At 37.4% G+C, this 19,029-nt stretch overlaps 1 protein-coding gene across 5 annotated transcripts in view; it reads left to right on the plus strand.

The window, feature by feature from the left end:
- The window catches only part of TBC1D5 (TBC1 domain family member 5), a 479,919-nt gene that overhangs the window by 334,407 nt on the left and 126,483 nt on the right, over window positions 1–19,029 (plus strand). The window lies entirely within an intron of this gene.

Here is a 19,029-nt window from a genome sequence, read left to right on the forward strand (position 1 = left end):
GCCTGCAAAGTTTCTTTTGGAAAATCAGCTGACAGTCTTATGGGAATTCCCTTGATGGTAACTACCTGCTTCTCTCTTGCTGCTTTTAAGATTCTCTCTTTATCTTTAAACTTTGGCTTTTTGATTATGATGTGTCTTGGTGTGGGCCTCTTTGCATCCATCTGGTTTGGGGGACTCAGTGCTTCCTGGACTTGTATGTCTATTTCCCTTCACTAAGTTAGGGAAGTTTTCTTTCACAATTTTTTCAAATATATTTCCAATTCCTTGCTCTTTCTTGTCTCCTCTTGGCACCTCTATGATGCAAATATTGCTATGCTTGAGGTTGTCCCATAGGCTCCTTATACTGTTCTCACTTTTTGGATTCTTTTTTCTTCTTGCTGTTCTGGTTGGATGTTTTTTGCTTCCTTATGTTGCAAGACTTTGATTTGATTCTTGGCTTCATCCACTCTACTGTTGACTCCCTATAAATTGTTCTTTATTTCAATTATGGTACCCTTCATTTCTGGATCTGTCTTATGTTGTTGAGGTACTTACTAAGTACCTTGAGCATCCTTATAACTAGTGTTTTGAACTCTGCATCTGCAAGGTTGCTTATCTCCATTGTGTTTAGGTCGTTTTCTAGAGTTTTGTTCTGTTCTTTCATTTGAGTCATGTTTCTTTGTCTCCTCATTTTGTCAGCCTCTCTGTGTTTGTTTCCACATATTAGGTAGAGCTGCTATGACTCCCTGTCTTGGTAGGGTGCCCTGATGTATTAGGTGTCCTGTGGGGTCCACTGGCACAACCTGCCCTTGCACTCAAGCTGGGTACTCGAGATGTGCCCTCTGCGTGGGCTGAGCACACCCTCATCTTACTGAGCCTTTATTGCTATTGGCAGATCAGTGGGAGGTATTTACCCAGCCAGTCAGCTGCAAGGACTGGCTATGAACACTGACCACCAACCTATGCCCTCTGTGGAGGATCAGCTGTGCAGGGGCCTACTCTATGGAGCAGGATGTACTCTCCAAGGCTCTGGTGCTCATTTGTGCTCTGTCTGGGGCCACTTGGTATAAGCTATAAAGTGATCTGCAGCTGGCTGCTTCGTGTTCTGGGTTTGGAGGTGCCTTTGTGAGGCCAGGCTGCAAACCAGGGCCAGGGCCAGCTGCTGCTAGTGCGAGGCCTAGGGCCACTTAACCAGGTACAGAGCTCACTGAGGCCAGCTGCTGCTTATTGGAGAGTATTTAGGAAGAACAGAAGCATGTGCCAAGACAGGTCATTCATATGGAAAAGCCACTGTTAACTGTTTGTGTGGACCCGTGAGTTGGTTGGGGCAGAGTCTCAGGGAATCACCAGGGCAAGGCAAACAGTGTGAGCCAGGTTGATGGAGTCTCAAGTATGGTGCCTGCCACTCCCTGTGGCTACAGAGGGAAGGCTCAGAGAAGAGCAATGGCCTCTGTCAGCAGTTCTTTCTTGGAGAAAGCTGTCCCCTAGCTCTTGCCCTGATGACAGACACTTCAGTTCCTCCCTGTATACCACTGGTGCCTTTCGAGCTGCTTCCCTTGTGCTGGAGCTCAGCTGGAGTGAGTCTGAGTAAGTCCATGTGCAGGCCCTTTAAGAGCAACTTCCTGAGAATCCAGCAGTTTCTTCCTTTGATTTAATCTCTACTGGTTTTTACAGCCAGAAACCATGGGGATTTATCTCCAGGGGACTGAAAATCCTGTGCTGGGTCCTTGCATGGGGTTGGGGCCCCTCACTCCCAAGATATTCCTCCCACTTTTTATCTGCCACTTGAAGGAGTGGGACCAGCCCATTGTTCTGTGACTCCTACCAGTTGGGGTGGATGTGGTTTCTTTTTTAATTCCATGATTACAGGACCCCCATCAACTCGATTTCTGCTGGTTCTGTGTGGTGGTGGTTCTATAGTTGTGATTTTGATGTGATCATGTGAGGAGGCAAGCCGTGTTTGCCTAGGCTGCCATCTTACAGATCTCTAACTATCCATTTTTATGTTTCTAAGTCTAAGATCTACTCTTGTGACCTATTTTCTAAAATTGAGTTTATAATTACTTTCTGATGCTTCTCAAGTTAACTTGTGAGGGTATTTTTTTGGGTTTTGGTTTTTACCCTTCATGAGATCAAGGGTCGTATTTTATTTTTGCATATTTGTGCTTCCACAGTAAATATTGGTGAAAATGAAAACCACCAAACTCCTATAAGTTAAAGTAATCAGGGATCCCTTATTTAAAAATTATTACTTTTAGGTCAAGCCTGTTCAAGTATAACCTGTCCTGAGCACCAAAGCTGAATATCTCATTATTTATGCCCAGTGTAGTGCTATGTATGTGAAGTGTGTTTGTTTTATAAGCCCATCGTGTTGATGGAAGGCTTAGCAGAGACTTAGAACAGTGATTCTGAAATGATCATCAGGTTACCTCTGTGGATGTTATAAAGGACCTAAGCAAGGTGTCTCCAGTAATTAATCTACTATAATTCTGACTTAGACTAGCCTCTGGCTCTGCAGGAGAGGTGCCCTTCAGTGGCAGGGGATGGTGTGCAGAGGAGTTTCGATCCCTCCAGGTACCAGGCAAACCTGCAGAGTCAGAAAGCATCTCATTGGTAGCTGCCTCCAGCTCTCTTTTCCTCTTTTCTCAGTGTGTACCACTAAAATTTCTCTAATACAATTGGTATTTCCTCGTCCCTTAACTTGAACTTGATGTTGTTAGAGACATCATCAGAAAAATGAAGCCTTATCAGAATGAATGGAATAGCCACTTGAAACCTCTGGGAAATAAATAATGCAGGCACACTGGAGAAGACCAGAATTGGAAATACCACCAACTTGGCAGTGAATTTGCCATTTCCCACCCTCCAGTGTCCCCACCTGGATGGAGCGCAGCTCTGTCTTGTTTTCGTTTTTGTTTTTATTATTAGTTATTTCAGTGTTTCCCTTTATTGGTGTTTTGAGCATCAGGACAAATTTTTTTCTGGATTCTGTGATGTCACTTTTCATGTGTGTATGTGTTTCTTGAGATTACTTAGTCTTCTTCAGATTTCTTCCTTACACATTATACTCTTCATGCTCTAGAAAATGAGTTCAACCACAAAGGTCTGATGCATTCCACCACTTTTTTTTTGCTTTTTTGACTTTAATACTAACATAGTTTTCAAAAATTATTTATTTAATTACTGACTTTATGTTTTTTTTTTATTTTTTAACATTCGAAGTCTGTGTGACTTAATTTGCCTGTATCTTTTATTTTTAAGCAAAATAAAATTTTTGGCAAACTTTTGACAAACACATGCATTTGTACTATAGTCAATGCTCAGAAGTGATCCTTCAATTCAAAACTTTCTCTTACACTACAAAGTCATCCCCTCCCTTCCTCACAACCACTGATCTGTTCATTCTGTCTCTATAGTTTTGCCTTTTCCAGAATATCATTTCAGTATATAGCTTTTCAAGTCTGGTTTTTTTCACTTAGTATAAAACATTTAAGATTCATCCATGTCGTTGCTTGTATCAGTAGTTACCATATTTTGCTGTGCATACTGTGTTCCCGCGTATAATGCACACCCATGTTTTGGGCCCAAACTTTCAGGGAAAAAATCTTTCATTTTAATTTTTTAATGCAAAATTTTTATTTATATTTAGATACTTGGTTTTTGTATTATAAAGGAATTTACCATTAATTTTTAACATATTATGGTACAAGAAATTTTATGTAATACTAATTACAAAACACAAGAACAGACACAAGGTATTTCAGGTACTACCCATTTATAATGTGCATCCTTATTTTTCCCTCAAAAACTTGGGCAAAAAAGTGCGCATATACATGGCAAAATACGATAATTGCTTTGTACTACTGAATAGTTGTCCAGTGTTTGGATGCACCACAGTTTTGTTTATCCCTATGCCATTTGAAGGACATTTGGGTTTTTTCAATTTGAGGGTATGATGAATAAAACCACTATAACTATTTATGTGCAGCTGGCTATATGAATGTAGTTTTTATTTCTCTTGAATAAGTACGAAGGAAATGGACACTGGTTTGTGTTGGTAAGTATGTGTTTTACTTTATAAGAGACTGCCAAGTGGTTTTCAAACTGTTTTCCAGAATGGCTATATTTTATTTTGCATTCCCACCAGTAGTTTATGCAGATTTCAATTGTTTTGTATCTTTGTCGCCACTTAGTTTTGTCATTTTTAAAAAAGCCATTCTAGTGGGTATGTAGTGGTATCTCACTGTGGATGTAATTTTCATTTCCCTAATAATTAATCATATTGAGCATCATTTCATATGTTTGTTATGCATATCACTTCTTTGGGAAACTATTTATATCTCTTGTGCATATTTGAAAATTGAGGCATTTGTTTATTATGATTGAGTTATGAGAGTTACTAGTATATTCAAGAAAAAATCCTTTTTCACATACATATTTTATAAATATTCTCTCCCAGTGTATTGCTTGTGTTTTCATTTTCTTAATAGTGTCTTTCAAAGAGGCATTTAAAATTTTAATAAAGTCCAATTTATCCGTTTTTTTAGAGTTTTCTCTTTCCTAAAACATCTTTGCACATAACTCAATGTCACAAAATTTCCTCCTACTTATTTTTAAGACATTTTACAGGTATTACCTTTATCTTTGTTATCCACTTTGAGTTAATTTTTGTATATGAAATATAAGTCTAAGGTTCATTTTTTTGTAGTGGATGCACAAGTATTCCAACATCATTTGCGAAAAGACCATCCTTTCAGGATTGAATTTTGACATCTTTAGTAAAAATCAATTGACCAAATATATGTAGGTCTTTTTTAATTTATTTATTTATATTTTAATCTTCACCTGAGGATATGCTTTTAGAGAAAGAGGAGGGGAGAAAGAGAGAGAGAGACATCAATGTGAGAAGGAAATTTCAATTGATTGCCTCCCCTACATACCCCAGTGGAGGATCGAGCCCGCAACTGAGGTATGTGCTCTGACCAGGGATGGAACCCACAACCTTTTGGTGTACGAGGCAATGCTCCAACCAACTGAGCCACTTGGCCAGGGCTGTGTAGGTCTATTTTTAAACTCTTTGTTCTGCTCCATTGATGTAAATATGTTTTACCAATACTATGTTGTCTTGATTCCATTACCATTATAGTAATTCTGTAAAGGCTCTTCTTAATCCTTTCCTTTTTCATTCATACTTTAGAGCCCATTGTAATGTCACCAGAAATCTTGCTGGGATTTTGATTAGGATTACATTACATCTATAAAATCAATTTTAGGAAAGTAGACATTTTATTATTGACTCTTCTAGCCAATAAACATGGTACATCGTTGCATTTATTTAGGTCTTTGTTGATTTCTGTTGTATTTTGGGGTAGTTTTTAGCATATAAGTATACACTTCCTACATTCATTCCTAAATATTTTGTGGGTTTTTCTAGTGCTACTGTCAAGATGTTGATTCTTTTCATTTCATTTTCTAGTTTTTCATTCCTAACATGTAAAGACACAGTAACTGATTTTGGTATATTGACCTTGCATCATCTGTTCTTTCTAAAGTCACTTGTTACTTTAAGTAGCTTTTTTATAGATTGGGATTGCATAGAAAATTATGTCACCTGCACTTACTGATCATTTTATTCCTTTCTAATCTGTATATGACTGGGTATGATTTACTAATATTTTGTAAAGAGTTTTTGAGCTTATGTTCATGTGGCTGTTGGTCTGCAGTTTTCTTGCAGTGTTTTGGTTTGGCATTCAGTCGTGGTTTTGCTTGCCTCCGGTGTTCCCGATTTTATACTTTCAGGAAGAGTTTGTGTAAAACTGCTCTTCTTTTCTTTTTTTTTTTAATATTTTATTTATTTATTTTTAGGGAGGGAAGGGAGGGAGTGTTGGGGCATGGGGGGGGAGAGAGATCAATGTGCGGTTGCTGGGGGTTATGGCCTGCAACCCAGGAATGTACCCTGGCTGGAAATCGAACCTGGGACACTTTGGTTCCCAGCCTGCGCTCAGTCCACTGAGCTACGCCAGCCAGGGCCTTCTTTTCTGATATGTGTAGTTGTAGGTCAGATTTTTCGGTTTCTTTCTGCGATTTGTATATTTTTAATGAAATGATGTACATTTTGAATGTCATGTTGAATTTCTGAACTTTAATTTCCTTTTATGGGAATGTTGAGTTTATTTTTGGCAGTCATTAAATTACATTTTGGATCATCTTGATCTTTTTGATGCTTGTTTTTAGACTTTAAAAATGGTGGTTCTGATTTACCCTCTACCCAAGGGCCAATGTCTTCCTGGTCTGTCTAGTCAGAATGTGAATACTTCCCAGCCTCGTAAAACCTTTTTCCACTTTTTATGCTTTCCAGTAGTAGTTCCTTCTCTTATAGTTTTTCTTTGCTGGGTCAGCTAGAAAGTTTACCCCCACGCACGCACACTTAGTATTCAGCACTAAATTCAAGGCAGCCTCTGTGTACTTCTGGAGGTCGTTTTCTCCACAGCTTCCTCCTTTAAAGGTAAAATGCCCTGCAGCCTTCCCTCGGCCTCCCATTTCTGTTGTCTGAACCCAGCAAGACCAGTGCATTGTGTGGTGGGTCCCCCTTTCCAGCTCTGTGCTCTCCAAGTGCTGCTTCGAGGAAGAAAACCAGGTATCAGAAAATTTCCCTTGTTCCCCCTAATGTCAGGGATCGCAGTGCTGTACTGACTGTTTCTAATGTCTGCGTGTTTCATATATTTTATCCAGTTTTATGTCTAGTTATTCCATCATGGACCAAAAGGCAGATCTATTTTTAAAAAATAAAATAAAGTAAAACCAACCCTATTTTAAGGAAATCACCCCAATAACAAAGGAAAGTGAAAGAGATGGAAAATAAAATAATTTGCATAATGTTCATATCAAGTGAATTTAAAGCAAATAACATTGAATGAGATAAATGAGAACATTTTATAATGAAAAAGTTTACAGTTCACAATGAAGAGCATTCTTTAATCATTGTACATGCCCCTCCCCCTCAAAAAAGAAAACAATTTATAATGTAAGAGCTGCAGGAAATATAAGAAGGAATACACAGAAATGCAATCGTAGTAAATGACTTGTACCTCTCTCCTCATTCATGGTAAATCAGGCCTACTCACTATAAAGCAGGGATGTAGGAAACCTATTTACATTGAATAAGTAAGATCTAAGTGATATATATCAAACTCCTGTACTATAAACAGAAAATGAATGTATCCGTAGAATATTCATTTTTAAAGTAGACCCAGAGAAAAACTTTAGTAATTTCATGTAATAGAAATGGCACAGGCTGTATATTTTGGCAAAAATACTTGAAATTAATAACAAAAATAGACAACTCCGTTGAAAATATTAAAATTCTCTTCACTCTTGCACCAAAAGGAAATAAAAGTATAATGGCCTAATTTCTAAAAATAATAATTAAAATATATTGATCTTGACTAAAACAATGAAAATACTCTTAAAAGTTCTTAGCCTGATACTTTTATATTGCTAAACAGAAGAGAATAAAATATATAATTAAACATTCATCTTAAGTAATAAGGAATATAACAGCAAAATAAATCTAAAGACAACAAAGGGAAGGAATTAAGACTAAAACCGGTTATGAATTAATAAAAAAATTACAGAACTAATACATGTAAGAACTGTTTCTTTTGGGTAAAAACATAAATATTTTTACATAATTTAAAGTTTAACTTAGTAACAGAAAAATATAAAATATGCATGCATAAATTAAAAATAAATTACAAAAGTTACACATTTCTCAAGGTACAAATTTCCAGTTTTAAAATGAGTAAGTCATGGGCCCCAGCTGGTGTGCCTCAGTGGACTGAGTGCCCGCGTGCGAACCAGAGGGTCACCAGTTCAACTCCCAGTCAGGGCTCGTGCCTGGTTTGTGGGCCCGGTCCCCAGTAGAGGGTGCACAAGAGGCAACCACACATTGATGTTTCTCTCCCTCTCTTTCTCCCTCCCTTCCCCTCTCTCTAAAAATAAACAAAATCTTTTAAAAATTATTTTTAAAAATGAATAAGTTATGGGAATGCAGTGTACAGCATGGTGATCATAAGTAATATTGTATTGAAAATCTGAAAATAAACTAGGAGAGTAGATCTTAAAAATCTCAGCACAAGAAGAAAAGTTTTGTAACAATGTATGGTGACGGACACTAACTAGACTTAATTGTGGTGATCATTTTGCACTATATACAAGTATTGAATCATTCCATTTTACATCTGAAACTAATAAATATGTCAGTTGTACTTCCATAATAAATAAATACAGTTTAATCACAAAAAATAATTTTTAAAGAATAATTAAAATATATTTTTTAAAAATATTAAAAAATACATTCTTGTATAGCCAGTAATGTTCTGGAACAAAAAGGGTCATTAGCCCTGCCTACTTTTTAAATGTGTTATGAATATACCATAATTCTGTCAGTTTGGAATAAGCACACAATTAGAGGCAGATGCATTGGTAAAATAAAACAGAATCTGAAATAGACTTAATACATATAGGAATTAAATATATGATAAAAGTAGAATTTTAATCCCATAGGAAAATGGTGCATCATTCAATAATATAGTTTCGAGAACTGTATTGTACCAAAACAAATACTAGATGCATCAGTGATATTAACAAAACTAGATGAAAATTATTTTTCTATTATTAAGTAGAGAATTCAAAAACCCATAAACTGTGAAAACAGTATTTGGTAAATTTGACATTACAACAAAATTTTGCCTGGAAAAAGAGACCTCCCTGTACCCTGAGAGAGATGGGAAAAGAGGGATCACTAGAACTTCTTTGGTCCTCGGTAACTTTTGGGCACAAGACTGTGTTCTCTTATATCCTCTTAAAGTGGTGTTTCTCCAACTGGAGTTTACACTCCAGTTTGTCCAAACACAGAGTGCTGGGCCCTGCCCAGAATTTCTGGTTTAGTAGTCATTGGGTGGGTGAGGTCCAATAACATGCAGTTTGAACGCATTCCCAGGTAATGCTGATGCTACTGGTCCCGGAAGCACACTCTGAAAACCACTGTTTTACTGCATTCCCAAACCTCCCTTATTTTATCCTGAGACCACTCGGTACCACTCTTTGCAGTCAAAGTCCTAAATCGAACTAAAGTGTTAAGGTAACCTGAACTAAGCATTTAGCTTCTTCCCAATATACATTTAGATGCACAAAGACCTCTACAGAGACAATCAGTTATCTGTATACATGCATAAAATCAGGTGCATACATGCATAAAAATGCCTTTGTGTTACGAAAGAACATTGGCCACCCTTAGCAAGGTGGATTTGGAGGGAGAGGATCTGGGGTAGGAAGGGAAGCTCTTGCTCATTGTATGTTCTGTTAGACTACGAAATCATTTTTTTGCCACTTGCAAAAAAATTACAAAACAATAACCCCACATAGTTTTATTTTAATCCACAGGAAATAAAAGAATTGAGGAGGTGAGAAAGATGGTGAGCTAGGAGGCATTAGTCAGAGAGCAACGTCTCAGACTTTCAAATCCAGGATGTGTAGCTCCTCAGCACCAGCAGCCAGCCACAGTAACTGCTAGCTGATGTGGAAAGTAAATGAGTGTTGTTGATGAAAATAAATTTCAAATATTTTATGTGATGTTTTTGTGCTTCATATTTGAGTTGGTTTACGAGCAGATTAATTTATGAACATATTATATACCACGATGCCCTCAGTAAGCTAAACTTCACTGAGTTTCTGTTCTCTCTTAGCCCGATGTACAATTCTAGACCTCATAAGTCTTTCTAAAATCAGCTGACCAAAAGTGGCAATTAATTTTTCTTTGTAAGTTCTTAGTTCTTTATAGTTCTCTTAATGAGTTTCCTTGAAAGGAAGCTCTCTAAATCTTGTAGGGTCCTGTAGCCGTAATTACCACTGAATTGTAACTGGGGTACTCATGAAATAGCAGATCACGATTCATCAAAATAAGTTCTTCAGAAAGCTCCATTTCTTCTACTCGAAAACTCAGTTATCACACAGATGACAGCAACAGTAGTTATTGTGCATTCAGAGTCTTATATCTCAGTCATTAATGTGGAGAGGTGATTTTTAATATAAATCTGAATTACGTATGCTTTAGGAATTAAAGAGGAGAATTCAAGAGGAGTATAAAAGAGCAGAAGGGGCAACGAGCGAGGAGTTAAATTCTCGTGGTATAAATCTGTGGTCTGCTTCGGAGTGGAGTTTGCTCAGGCAACGCCATGAGCCTCTGCTGAGATACCTGTAACGTGCAGCTGCCTGCCCTGCCTGTTTGGATCCGTGGTGCTACGTTCTGGGGGGAGAGGAGAGAAGTCACCCATCTCTGAAACATGCCTCAGGAGATTCCAACCCATGTATTCCACAGACCACTTGAAGAAATACTGCTTTTACAGAGTTATTTTCAGATTATATATCTGATAATACCTTTAGAAATCAAAAAAAGGCATAGAAAATCATGGAATTTGCCACTATCACAAATCGTGTACCTTTATTTTAAAACATTGAGTGGCAGTCTTCTTTGCATAAGAAACCACATTTTCCTTGCTTAATGTATATTTGTCCTTATTTTAAAAAATTTACACACACACACACGTTCACAGTTGATTATAAAGTGACTTGGGCACTGAGCCTCAGCTAGGGAGCTAGGAGCCAAATGGAGCAGCCAGCCCGCCTTTCACCCTCTTTTGTTTCCATTTCGCTTCCACTACTTCGGGGAAGGGAATTTGTGACGGTGGAGTTGGACTTCTGAAGTTCTCACCAGACCCATGTATCCAGTGAATGACTGTGGTGGGGTTGGCAGTCCTTTGCCCTCACTGGCTCCTACAGGGCTTTCTTTTTTCCTGTGTGTCTGTGTGCCCCCTCGTAAGTCATCTAGGCCCCATGCAGGTATATTCAGCTCCTCACTTAGCTGCATTCATGGATAGCACCTAGGAGACATACAGGGTGGGGCAAAGGTGGGCTTATAGTTGTGAGTATGCACCACAGTTTATTATTGTATTTTTAGTTTTTAATTATTGTGTTGTTTTCCATACAGACACTGTAAACCGACTTCTGGTCCATCCTGTATAATTCCAAATGGTAGCTAGTCCAAAAACAATTAATATTTGCCTTTGAAATTGTATTTAGTAATATTTTAAATTGTTTTTACCTTCCTAATTCTATTTCGCTAATGTTGCCACTAGTTTGCATTCCCTGAACAAGCCCTTTGTAACTGGGGACTTAATGTGGAGGGGCACAGAAAGATGCAGCGACTGTGGGAACCCAGGTTGATGGAACTTTCATTGAGTTCGAATTTTACTTTGAATGATAATTTCTGTGTTAACGATTGGAAGTGGTCGGCACATGGCTTGGTCTAGGGCCCAGCACAGTACCTGCTGCACAGTTGGAATTCAAAGTGGCCCAGCTTCCCCAGACTTTGGGAGGCCTTCTCTCCCTCCCCCGTGTCTGTGTTTCTTCTTTTTATTGGATCATTTTGTACAGTAGTGCTTTCCTGGAAAAAAATAAAACACATGCAGAAGTTAATAGAGACAGACTATTAAGAGGTGCTTGAGTGTGTGTGCTCTGTGTCCCAGTCATTAGGTGTTTAGTGGCCATTGGTCCAATGACCAGACGTGTTGAATAAGCTCATTTGAGGACCCACCCCAAGGACTAAGCTGAGGAGACGTGGAGGGAAACCAGAATGTCCTGTGCAGTGATTCTCATACTGCGGTTTACAGGTCAGCAACATCAGGGACTCCAGGGAACCAGGTCAAAGTGCGGATTAATAGGCCCCATCTAAGGATCAGATCAGAAAACTTTGTGAATGGGTTCTTGTAATCTGTGTTTTTAATAAGCCCTCTAGGCAAGTTCGAGACCACTACTTTAAGTAGAAGTGTTATCCAATCATTTAAGCATTTTCTCTCCTGGAAGCAACATATTACATGAAGGCACAGTGGGTTTTAGGAGCCCTGACAGTTGCCACCAAAATGGGCAGGAAATAGGGACCTGTCACCTACTCCAGTACTTCTCAAATTTAATATACATACATATCACCCAGAGGGCTTGCTAAAATGAAGATTCTGATCCAGTGGGACTGTGCTGGGGGCCTGGGAGTGTGCATTTCTAACAAGCTCCCAAGCGGTGGTGCTGGCCCTTGGATCACACTTGGAGTCGTCAGGTTCCAGGAGACTACAGGCCCCAGCCGAGGAGTGCCTGAGCAGGGGCAAGCAGGGGGGCGAAGTTCAGGATATGAAGGGAATGGTCCAAGAGGGTAGAGGAGGCTTTGATCAGTTTCTACACAGGTGTGATCACTACGTGTGTCCAGGGATCCCTGCAGAGATGAGAGGGGCCCAGGGAAATGTCCAATGAGCAGCCAGGAATCCTGGGAGAGATCAAGGATGTAGGCTCAGGATCAAGAAGACTTCCTGGCTAAGAAGAACTGACCCGGGGAGGAGGATTCATGTAAATGTAATAAACATTTGTTCACCCCTTACTCAGTACCAAGTAACCCCACAGAGCTTGTGATCTGCTGGAGAAGGGGAAAAAACAAACTCAGTAACTAACCCTTAGCTGGGATTTGTTCAAGTGCCTTTATCTCTGGAAAAGGTAATTGGGGAGCAGTCACAATAATAGATATGGAACCTCCAAACACTAGGCCTGAGTGAAATGCTTGTCCTAGCCTCTGAGTAGCCAGGAAGAGTCAAGGTGTCTTGTGCGATGGGGAAAAAGAGGAAAGAAAGGGCCAGTGAAAAGCCCACCCCAGAGGGTGTTTACAACTATAAGTCAGTGGTAAGAGGTCAAGGGGAATCAAACTGTACTGCTACCTTTTAGGAATAGATTCAACCCAACTCTTAATATGACCAGCCTACATATTTGTGGTCTTAATCTCCGTCCTAAATCACATGGATTCCGGTATTTCTCAGCTTAGTGTTATACTTCATGTCAGCTCTCCCAACAATGTCTATAAATGCATTGGGAGATTTATGCAAAGGAAGTTGAAAAGTGTTATTCATTAACATTAAGATCCCATTGGTATTTGAATTTTGTTTTGTTTTTTAATGAGTTTCAGATTAGGGAGGATAGGAGCAATTATTTTTAGCAATTCTCTGTATGCTTTTAGAAAACTTATTTGATCATAATTCCCTTTCCTGAAGGTAAAATGACAGAACAAAGCCTATTTACAGACTTTCTAGAAGTAAAGATTTTCTGTGGTATGAATAAAAACTAGTATTCTCAGAACCTAAAATTAATTTTTTTCCAACATGACCACCAACTGCACATTAATTTTTCATGTTCTTATTCATAGTCAGCAGTGACTTCTGAGTAATTTTTTCAAGGAGATACTAGTAGCTCACTTGTAGTGGAGCCCAAGTGTTAGTGTTGAGAGATTGTCTCTTAGGAATGTCTACCCTCATTGTCCTCTCAAGTTGGGGCTAAGACTGCGACTGTCCCCTGGTTGAAATGTACAATGGGATTCTCAAAGAGAGCACATCCTATTCATACACTCAATCTATATTGAAGTATTAACCACCTTTCACTAGCTTTGTTTGAATTTGTTGGTAAATCACACATCCTGATATTACTCAGTCCTTGAAATATACTTCTAAATCGAAATAGCAAGTATAACTCTAAAAGAGATCATGTGAGTGCATGTGTGAACATGTTCAGTTGTTTTTACAGCCTCAAAATATATGACTTTTGCCCTGGCCAGTGTGGTTCAGTTGGTCGTAGTGTCATCCTGTAAACCCAAAGGTCAAGGGTTGGATTTCTGGTCAGGGCACATGTCTGGGTTGGCTGTTCAGTCCCCAGTCGGAGCGTGTGCTAAAGGCAGCCAGTCGATGTTTCTCTCACGTCGATGTTTCTCTCCCTCTCTCTCCCTCCCTTCTTCTCTCTCTAAGGTCAACAAGCATGTCCTCCCATAAGGGTTAAAAAACAAAAACCCATGTGACCATCATCTGTGCTCAACATTCTCACGAGCATCTTAATATACCTGTGGAAAAATAATAGATACACAAGGCCTTGGTTTCCATTCAGGCTATTTTTGTAAAGGGCAAAAATAGTTGCCCTATAGTTGTTCTAATCTTTAAAAAAACAAACAAACAAAAAAAAAAAACAACAGCTTCAAACACATTCCAGAGAGAATAAATTAGTAGGAATGGGTGGTAATTATTAGGAATTTATTTTTGGAATAAGAAAACTTCCTTAATAAAGAGCTATGTACTGCCCTCTGAGAGGAATATAGAATTTTCCCCAAAGTCAAAAAATATACTTTTTACAATTTATGTACATATCCTGTGGGGATCAAATTAGGTTTAATGTGTGTTTCCAGAAAACCAAATTCAAGCTCAGTTGAACCCATGGATTACAAGAAGAACATAGAGAGCAAATTTGAGTCCTTTAAAGATAAAAATTAATGCAAAGTTTCAGTTCCTTCTATTTTTAAAGCAGTTTGATGGGCTTGAAAACCTTCAAGTCTTTCCGTAATGCATGCAGATCCCAAATATTTTTAAGAGAACCGAATTGAAATAGTTGGCTACGTTTTTAAAAAATTAGTAAACAGGCTAAACATCTTCCTATAATGTATTTTGCAGAGCCATTAGAAGAATAATAAATTTGAAATTAGAAAAAATGTTCTATTTTAGCTTTCATCTTTTGCAGCTTTGCTCTCCAAGAAGTTAGAATTAAAGATAAAAATGTCTTGTTACCTTTTATAATAACTGCAGTATTTGGTTCTAATTTTAGGACTATTTTCACAGAGTTGATATAAAGGAAAGTCTAGGGTAAACTAATTTTTAAAAAACTGAGTACAAAGGAAATCAAAATAAAAGGAGCTAAACTGAGGCAAGAAGACAGCAATCACAGAGGCAAAATTTAGATTTGCCTTTGGTTTTCTCTGGTTCTAATACAAAATTTGGATTCTGTGTGTAGTCCCTACCAGGCATGCGTTATAAAATTGTTAACTTTTAAAAATTAACGTAGACTGGTATAGCCACTGTAGAAAACAGTATGGAGCTTCCTCAAAAAATTAAAAATGAAACTGCCTTTTGACTAAACAATCCCACTTCTGGGAATATATCCTAAGAAACCTGAAACATTCCTTTGAAAAAATTTATGCCCCCCGTGTTCATTGCAGTGTTATTTAAAACAGCCAAGACCTGGAAACAGCCCAAGTGCCTATCAGTGGATGACTGAATAAAACAGCAGCGGCACATTTACACGATATAATACTACTGGGCCATAAAAAAGAAGGAAATATTACCTTTTGCAACAACATGGATGGACCTGGAGATTATTACGCTAAGTGAGATGAGCCAGGCAGAAAAAGACAAATACCGTATAATTTCACTTGTATGTGGAATCTAGCAAACAAAGGAAACTGACCAACAAAAACAGAAACAGAGGCGTGGGTACATAGAACAGACTGACAGCTGTCGGAGGGGAAGGGGCCTAGGGAGCTAGATGAAAGAAAGGCAAAGGGTGGATAAATGCAGATGGAAAAGAGACTTCACTTGGGGCGACTGGTTCACGATGCAGTGTGCAGATGATGTTTTGTCGAGTTGTACGCTTGAAACTTGTATGGTTTTGTGAACCAATGTCACCCCAATAAATTCAATTAAAAAAGTATAAATGAACAGAAAGCAAAAGAAAAAGTTAGTATCATTAAGCAAAAACCCAACATTGTTCTTTTGTGGTCCAATGTACTTACCCAGTGTTACCATTTCATGAACACAGATCATGTAAGATGCCCTTAAAATGCTTGTTAAATTAAATTAAATATACGTTTACTACTTTACTTGTTTGTTCTAAGGTGGTGATCTCTAAATCTCGCTAAAGGGTCATTAGAGGAAAAGAAAAAGGAAATAAATATAGAGGAAAAAGGAAAGGAAGATATAGTACATACTTTTTTTCTGCAGGTCTAATCTCACTACAGCCACATTGGATTAAGGTTATATTTATTTAAACCTCAGTTAAAATGGTCATTTTTATAAATTGATTGATAAAAAATGGATTTCTCATGGTGTTTCCATGGGTCATTCACCAAGCAATAATACCACTAGGAGTTTCTGATCCCCTGGGGTTAGTGGCTTAATTACACAGAAATTTAAAATTGAGAATAGTGGTGTAAGTGCACAGATAGAAATTCTCCTGTCTTTGAGTGGCTTATAATTAAATTTAATACCTCAGATGGTCCTTTTTGTTTGTGGTGATTTTAATTACTATGTAGATCTGGTAAATTATGAATTATTTGCTACATGTATGTATCTGTGGAGTCATTTTTGAGTTATTGTATTATCACAAATGATAAGATGTATATGTTAACAAGCATTACAATTTGCAGGTGTAACATACATAAAGCAAGACTAATAGTATCAAGCAATTAAACGGAAGCAATCTTTATGGGGAAAAGAAAGGTTTAATTCTACCCTTAAGTGACTTAAACTCTCACTAAATATTTTTAAATGCAATAAAAGCATGTTAATTTTAGGAGTGACTTCCTTATAAGACCTCATTTAGAGTAAGTTTTCCTTTCTAAGAATAGAAAAGCTTGCTGAAATAATTTCTATTGATAACTCATTCTGTAAAGAACTGAAATTTTCCTTTTAAGCTCAATGAAGAAAGCCCAAAATAGCACAGGAAATTTTGTGTGTGGTGAATATATGTATGAACTAAATCCGACTGGGAGAAAAATGATTGAATTATTGATAGGGTCATTGTTGGTCCCAAAGCATTCTGTTAGTTATATGATACTTAAGTATTTTGAGAATTTCTCCTTAATTTGCCTATAACTGAATATAAAATAGAGGAAACCATATTTTGCTTGTATGTACAACTTACAGTCTTATATAAAAGAAACATGCTAAGCATCTAATAATAATTTTTTTTCATATGTGTTTCTGGATTTTTTTCCACTTACTGAATTATTTTTATGCATCCACTAACAAGATCAATGCCTGTATTTCCAATTTAGCTATACCTTTGCTTCTCAGTAGCATGACAGCTGGCTTCACCGTGAATTTAACAAGACCTTGGTAAATACATAGAGCACTTAGCAAAATGTACAGAGCTCTTCACAAAGAACATTTTGGATCTTTCTCTCTCCACCCCCCCCACTCCACACACACACACACACACACACACACACACACACACACACACACACTTTGGTCCTCGCCCTAGAATTATTTAGCAGTGTACTTGGCAAGGTGAAACTTCTAAAATAAAGCAATGGGAAACATTTATAAAAGCACATCATAGACTACACATTAAAGATACGAGTACTGAAGACTTCCGTTCTGTGTAGTTCTGAGGACATGTTTTAATCAATGTAGACTGTAGACGTTTTCAGTTCCCCTCCTGACAGCGCTGCGGTAGAGATTGCTCTGTGTGTGCATCTGTGGGGTCATTTCTGAAGCTAAACTAACACAACCCGAAATCAGCAAGCAGGTTGCAAGAGGAGAAGTTGGAGCAATAACTGGGCATTTTGTTATAAAAATAATAGGAATATAAATTCTTAAATAGGCTATTTGGGGGGGTGATTGTTTTGCTTTGTTTTTGTTTGTGTTTCTGCTTGATCTTGATGCACTGGGTGTGATGAAACCAAAGATGCAATTGTCCTGAGCTTTGAGGAATGGGGAAAAAGATAGTAATATATTTTCATCTATCTGTGGTACGTTTTAACTTCGTATCTTTTTTTGCTAAATGGTATCTATGACAGCATGATGTCAACTGGTTTCAATAGGAGATAGCAGGGAAAACACAAAAAATTTCCCCTTCAAATAAGAAAGCTAAGCGAAAGCAATGCCTTTCAAGAAACGGCAGCGATAGTTACTAAATGGGTTTATTCAAACAAGGAAAGCATTAAAATATTCTTCAAGAACGAAGCGGCAAGTTCAGGGCACTGCACTGTTTTATAGGTGTGATGCTTAAATTTTGTACTCACATCTATATTTGAACCAGGAGGAATCAGTTAAGTGTCAGAGTTTTTCATTTTGAAACAGCCAACATTTGCCTCTTCATTAACCAATATAATTCTTTTCCTGATTTACTTAAAGATACTTATTTAAGACATTTAAAGTGTACATCATAATGATTCGATGCATGTGCACCTTGAAAGAAAGGACTCCCCCCCGTTAGGCAATGAAGACATCTGTCACCTCACATATTCATTTATATATTTTGGTGAGAACATTTAAGTTTTACTCTCTTAGCAAATTTCAGCTATACAAGATAGTGTTATTAACTATAGTCCCCCTGTTATACATTAGATCCTCATCAGTTTATTAAACTGATGAATTTTTCTTGCAATCGTCTCAGTTGAATAACTGAGAAGAATCACTTTCTAAATGTTTAGTCATTTAATAATGCAGACATGGTTATCAGTTTGAAAATCCTTTAAATAGGTTCCCCAAATGCTTTAACCAGCTACTTTTTGCTTTGTCCATTCCCCTGGGTCCCCTGATACCTTTTGCAAGACCAGCTAATTCTTTATAATTAAGAGGAGCACCTATTTAATTTAGAAATATTTTTATACTTCTTAAACAGTAAATATTAGCATTTGTAATTTGAAGGAATTAGAAGTGTGTAGAGAATAATGTTTTCCTCGTAAGCTGCATAAATACAGGCACATTAGGGGAAAAGGTGTATTTTATTTCTCATATTAGCTGTGGAGTAAAAATTGAAAGGTAGATAAAAATTGTGAACAGCCTGTAACATTTTTTAAAAGATAAATGTTACTTAGGCATTAAATTTTTTTCCTGAAAAACTGAGTAACACATTTTAAGATATACTTGAAAAAGTGATTTAATTTTCTGTTAATTAATTTGATAATATGAATAAAAGAACTTATGTGATCATATGGTTCCTAATAAACCAATACGTGTATGTGATTATACCCTATATTATTACAGGTATGATTCCTCCTTAAATGTAATAATTGCTAAAGAAAGTATTTGAAATTTTTGGCCTCACTGTAGCCCTACACATGGTTATATTTGGTTTCAAATTTTATAAAATAGTAACATCTATTAATTGATTTTAAACAGTTTCCTCTATTCTGTA

Source organism: Phyllostomus hastatus, unplaced genomic scaffold, assembly GCF_019186645.2.
Source record: "Phyllostomus hastatus isolate PE091 unplaced genomic scaffold, TTU_PhHast_1.1 phas_scaffold_129, whole genome shotgun sequence".
NCBI classification, from domain to species: domain Eukaryota; kingdom Metazoa; phylum Chordata; class Mammalia; order Chiroptera; family Phyllostomidae; genus Phyllostomus; species Phyllostomus hastatus.